Genomic DNA, 6,082 nt, shown 5'->3' with positions numbered 1-6,082 from the left:
CAAACCCGCCACTTACCGTTCTTTTTTGGAACTACAACAGTGTTGGCTAACCAGTTAGGATACTTTACCTCACGAATAGAGCCAATTTTTAGCAAATTTTGGACTTCTTCTTGAATCACCTGATTCTTGAAAGTTCCTTGCTTTCTTTTCTTTTGCTTGACTGGAGGATATGAAAGATCTTTATTTAGTTTATGAGTCATCACCTCCGGTGGTATACCTGTCATGTCAGTGTGGGACCAAGCAAAACAGTCTGCGTTAGCTTTTAAAAATTCAATTAACTTACGCTTCACCTCCGGGCTAAGATTAGCTCCTATATACACTTTTCTTTCTGGCCAGTGTATAAACAAAACCACAGCCTCCAACTCTTCTATCGTCGTTTTGATGTTTTCATTTTCCTCTGGTTCTTGAATAGAATCGGGCCTTGAATCTACATTTGTTTGTTCTCGTTCAGTTGAGGTTAACATTATGTTATCCTCAACTGAATTCTGTAATTGCTATTTTTCTTCACTCTTCGTGCTTGAGTCTGCCACGGAGTTGATGTTCCTAGATGTCTGTTGATCTCCCCTGATTTGACAGATTCCCCATGGCGTTGGAAATTATATGACTTGATGCAAAGTTGAAGGAACAGCGTCCATCTAGTGGATCCATGGTCTCCCAAGAATTATATTGTAAGCCATCTCCATGTCTACTACCTGGAACTTTGTGTCTTTGATGACTCCTTCAGCAAATGTGGTGAGCGTTACCTCTCCTTTTGTAATGACGCTGGAATTATCAAACCCAGATAGAGTATGTGCCTTTGGTATTACTTTTTCTTCAGCTTGCATCTCACGCAATACTCGTATCAAAATAATGTTCAAGAACTACCTGGATCAATCAAAACTCGTTTCACGTTAGTGTCATGTACAAGTAAAGATATTACCAGTGCGTCGTTATGTGGAGTTAATAGGCCCTCGGCATCTGCATACGTTGAAATTATAACCACCAAACCTTGCCTTCAGACCCCTATCATCATCTCGTGGCTCGCGTATGTTTCGATCGTTCCCAAATCTGGAAGACGAGCCTGATTCTTTATTACTTGATCTGTGATCGTACCTTTGATATCCTGCTTTGATCGTGAGTCTCTTCCCGTAGGTCCCATGTATGGATCGTACCTGTTTTTACCAGGTCTTTTTTCATTTTCTGCACGTCTTGAACCTACTTTTTCTTCTTTTTTATGTCGTAGAATAATATCTTCTTCAATCCTCATCTTTGTACTGTATCTGTTATAGAAGTCATTCCACGTCGTTGCTGGAAATTCTCGGAGGCTTTCCTTGAGTCGCCTCATAGCTTCTGAACTGTTCTCATTCAAGTTGCTTGTAAAGGCTATAGCTGCCCAGTTGTCAGGTACACGTGGCAATGTCATTCTTTCACGTTGAAATCTATCCACGAATTCTCTAAGCAATTCTGAGTCTCCTTGCTTGATCTTGAAGATATCTTCCATTCTTTTTTCAACTTTTTGAGCTCTCGAGTGTGCTTTGATAAAAGAATCTGCAAGCTCAGCAAAAGAATGTATAGAATTTTCGGGTAAAAGAGAATACCATGTTAACGCTCCTTTAGTGAGCGTTTCACCGAATTTTTTGACTAAGACTTATTCAATCTCCTGCTTAGTCAGGTCGTTGCCCTTTACACCTGTTGTAAATGCAGTAACATGGTCTCGTTGGTCTATTGTTCCATCGTACTTTGGTATATCAGGCATTTTGAACTTCTTTGGAATTGGGAGAGGAGCAGCACTTGGCTTCCAAGGCTGTTGAGAATACTTATCCATATCTACGCCTTTGATCACGGGCGGCACCCCGGGTATCTGCTCTATGCGGTCACTTTGCTCCTTGAGCTGTTTCTGCAATGTTAGTACTAAATTCTGTAAATTAGAATTACCTGGTTCTCCCTCCTGTGATTCGTTGGGGGTTCCACCACTACCTGAATTAGCGAGTCCGGAACGAGGGTTCTCTAGAGTGTTGTTATTCGGTATGGGTGTAGGTGGTGCAGCAGGTAATTGGCTAACAAAGGCCTGAAGAGCTTTATTGACTTGAGAGGCAATAAGTTTTTGTAAAGCCTCGTCCATAGTTTCAGCATTTTCAAATTGAGCTTGTTCATCTGTATGAGACCCCTCAGGAGTGCCTTCACGAGACCGTCATGGAGAACCTTGTGGAGAAGGAACTAATGCGTTATTATCCTGCAGATCTCCCTGAAGTTGTTGATTTGTTTGATTTTCTTGGTTTCCTTGAGTGTTATCATTGTTGTTTGCCATAGTCGATGTAACAAGGAAAGTTAAGCAAAGAGGAAATAGATTATCAGATTCCCGGCAACTGAACCAATTTGTTTAACCAAAAAATGGAATTTTAGTCAAAAGTAGAATTTAGAAGAACTCGGGTTACTGATAATCAAAGAAATGAATAAAACAAAATAATTTTGAGTTACAATATAATAACAAGTGATACCAATGTCAATTTCAATAGCTTTTTTCGTGTCCTACAACTGATCATATATCTCCTTTTATAAGTACTTTTGAGATTGTACGTTATGCCCAAATCATAATGAGGCTATTATGAATAATTAAAGACATTAAATGCTACATTACACAATCATTACATTGAATATATATATTCCTTAACGGACTCAGCATTTAATACCCATTAAATGATGTATCTACACGCTTTTTATAACCAGATTCATTCCTTCTGATGCCCGGATATAAATGATTTAAGTAGGTACGGGTGTATTGGGAAAAACTGAATTTAAATATTGAAGATGACGTGTCATGACACGTGGACCGGTCAAATAGTCAAAACGTGGTAATCAGTTAGAAGGCACGAGCAACAACAGATGCGGGAGAGAAGATACTTAATGGCACGAGCTATTATTCAAATGAAACGAGACTCGTACCTGTTCGAGTCATTTAAAGTTCGAAGATCAGAAGGAATTGGAGACATGAATCTGATAGCGAAAAAGAGTCCAAATTCAGCATTAAATGCCAAATACGTTAGATAATTTGTATTTAATATGAATGATTGAGTAACGTTTCTTTCAATATTTTATTGCTCGTAATTGCCTCATTAAAACAAAGGCATTACACTTTCTCTTAAAAATTAACTATAAAAAAAGGAAGTCACAACATCTGTAAGGGACACGAAAAAAACACTACTGGAATATACTTTGTTTTATTTGCTTTCTGATTATATCATTCAAAATTTTCTTTCTTATATACTTTTCCGATTATCAGTAACCCGAGTTCTTCTAAATTCGAACTTTGACCTAAAATCTAATTTTTGATTAAACAACGGGCGTCGTACTACTTATCTGATGTCTCGTGCCTCTTCCTCCTTCCTTGCTCGTGTCTGTTTTACAACTCTTGAATCGTGCCTAATTATGATTCATTGACCATTTGACCAATCCACGTGTACTGACACGTCACCTTTATATGTAAAATATAATTTTCCCGAATACAAGGACAGATAAGCTGTCTGCATTTTGAAAAAGTGAAGAAAAACCTAGTAGTGTTGGAGATTGGGTTCCAACACGCGACCATTTGGATAGTTGACCCTGCTTGAACTATCTGACCACCGCAAAACTTTGGTTAAGGGGTTCAACTGCTTTACTTTTATAGGAGTTTGTTTCTTCGAAAAAAAATTCCACATAAAAATAGTAAAATATATTTACGAAGCGGGTTCAATTGAAGCCCTTTGAACCTACGTGGGTCCGCCCCTAGTACATATCTTGTTTGAGTTGGACTTCCATGGCGCCATGAGGTTTGAGGCGTGCATGATCTCTCTACAGCCCTAGTATGGAACTGTACGATGCAAAAGTGGATGGTGCACGCGGCCTGGTGAAAGGCGAGAAGAAGCTGGCATTAGACTTGGCGTCGCCAGGAGTGCTGCGTGGGGAGGCAGGCGCCTGGGCTCACTTCTGCAGTCCTGGGATCATGCGATAGGCTAAGTGTTGTGAGGCATAACGCGAGGTGGTAGGAGCGCAAAGCTTAGTGGTAAGAAGGAGCGGGCGACAGCCTTGGCATCGCCAGGAGTGCAACATGATGAAGTAGGCTGTAAAGCTCGCTTCTCATGTCCTGTAGCGAGTTATTCATGTTCAAATTCCCTCTTCCTTAAGCATATGATTGCATGGTCAAATGCATTCTTGGACCTTTTATCACATAATTGGACTGTCCTATACATTGGTTGCATCTAAAAGGAATGAGCATCAAAGACATTACTACCACCCTTGTAGATTTGGCCAATGCGTAGGTTACAGTCCTCAACAATTTACCTACAAAACAAAATACTATGTTAGTAAAAGGTGTCTTCCCACTCTCCTCTGTAAGGATTTGAGCAGGAAGAGATATGTATACTCCTTCTCCTGTGGCTTTCACGACTCCTCCACAACATATCTTCACCCTTCTCCCTACTACCCAAACTTCCAACATCAATATCATATCATCCGTACATCATCATGTAGAGTTCGGCTTTGTTGTTTTTTCCCTAATGTAGGGTATCTGTGATTTGTCACTATTTAAGATCTTCCTTCCTTCAGTATTCAGCTTCATAAAAGAATTTATCTGTACAGTTTCTTGGTGTTCTAACGTTAGGTTAGCAAGATGATCGGCTAAGTTATTTTCTTCCCTAAGAACATGAGTCACTGCAACTGTACACACAGTCATGAGCATTTTAATCTCCTCTATCAGTATTACAATATTCCATGGAGGCTCCCACACTTCATTTAAGATTTGTTTCATCAGCATAGAATCAGTTTCAATGATACAAGGAGGTGACTGATATTGCACAATGTACCTTAGAACCTCCAGAATAGTTGTGGCTTCTGCAATGTTATTAGTTGCATTTTCAATCTCATATGTCTGTGCATATAGTAGATCACCCACTCCATCTCTAATACAATAAGCATAAGAAGCTCTGAAGCGCATTCCATAATGCTTTTGAAGTTTCTGACACTATAGATATTGTACAAGCCATCTTCCAAACAACTCAAAATGTAGTTTTTGCGCAAGAAATCAGAATGTTTCCATGCTTCAGTTACAACAAGTCGTCCATCATCCGAAGTACTTTCTGCCAAGACCGGAGGATCCTCCTTGATGAAACGTTGCAAACTCAACGTAGTAAGATAGAAGAGCATCTTCATTAGCCAACGTTTGAAGTCAATACCGGAAAACTTTTCGGGTTTTTCTGCTGGTGCCATTGCATTAGCAGGAGTAGAACGGCTTGACGAGGCAGCAGCACTCGTAACAGTAGCTCCCGTTCCCATAACATTTCCATCAGTTTGGTTTTCGTTCGTCATCTTTTCTGTTGAGTTGGAAACACAACAGAACTTTGTTAAATCAATGAAGTTTTGATATCTTCAAACTGAATACCAAACCAAACATACAACACGTAACAATGGTGAAGTTTTTATATACTTCAAACCCGTACGTTTATTATTCCGGTAAAGTTTTTATATACTTTAAACCGGACAGCCCGTACGTTTTATTATTCCGGTAAAGTTTTTATATACTTTAAACCGGACAGAACAATTATCGGAGTAGAAAGCGCGAAGGCTTTAGTCTCCAAAACAGTATACAAAATAAGAATAACAGTTTAATATATATTTCAACACAGAAACGTTAGTACAAAATTCCTTAAGCTTGTGAGCGCTACTGTGTTAAAACACAAAATCAGAAAAACTGTTAGAAAAATAAAAGAAACTGGAAAAACAGAAGAGTTTAAGAAATATTTCGAGTCCACAATTTGCTTGTGTGTCCTTAAGGAATTTTAACCCCCTCACACGTTGCCAAGGTAATGGATTAAATCCTCCCAGGATAAAACGGAATAAACCTTCCTGCAACAGTGGCAATACAAACTGCAGGATACCAACGAACTTAAAGAACGGAGCAAAATCACACTTACGATTTTGAGAGAGAGAGACTGCGAATTAGAATGCAGTATATTCAGAAAGAAAGAAGTTCTGGAGCGTTTTTCGTGTGTAGAAAATGGAGCCTTGCCTCAGAATTTATAGGCAATTATCAGAAGAGGTGTCTAGAAAAGGTGCATTTTCAGAAGAATAC

The sequence above is a fragment of the Nicotiana attenuata genome, unplaced genomic scaffold, assembly GCF_001879085.1.
Source record: "Nicotiana attenuata strain UT unplaced genomic scaffold, NIATTr2, whole genome shotgun sequence".
NCBI lineage: Eukaryota > Viridiplantae > Streptophyta > Magnoliopsida > Solanales > Solanaceae > Nicotiana > Nicotiana attenuata.
This window is presented reverse-complemented; position numbering follows the sequence as displayed.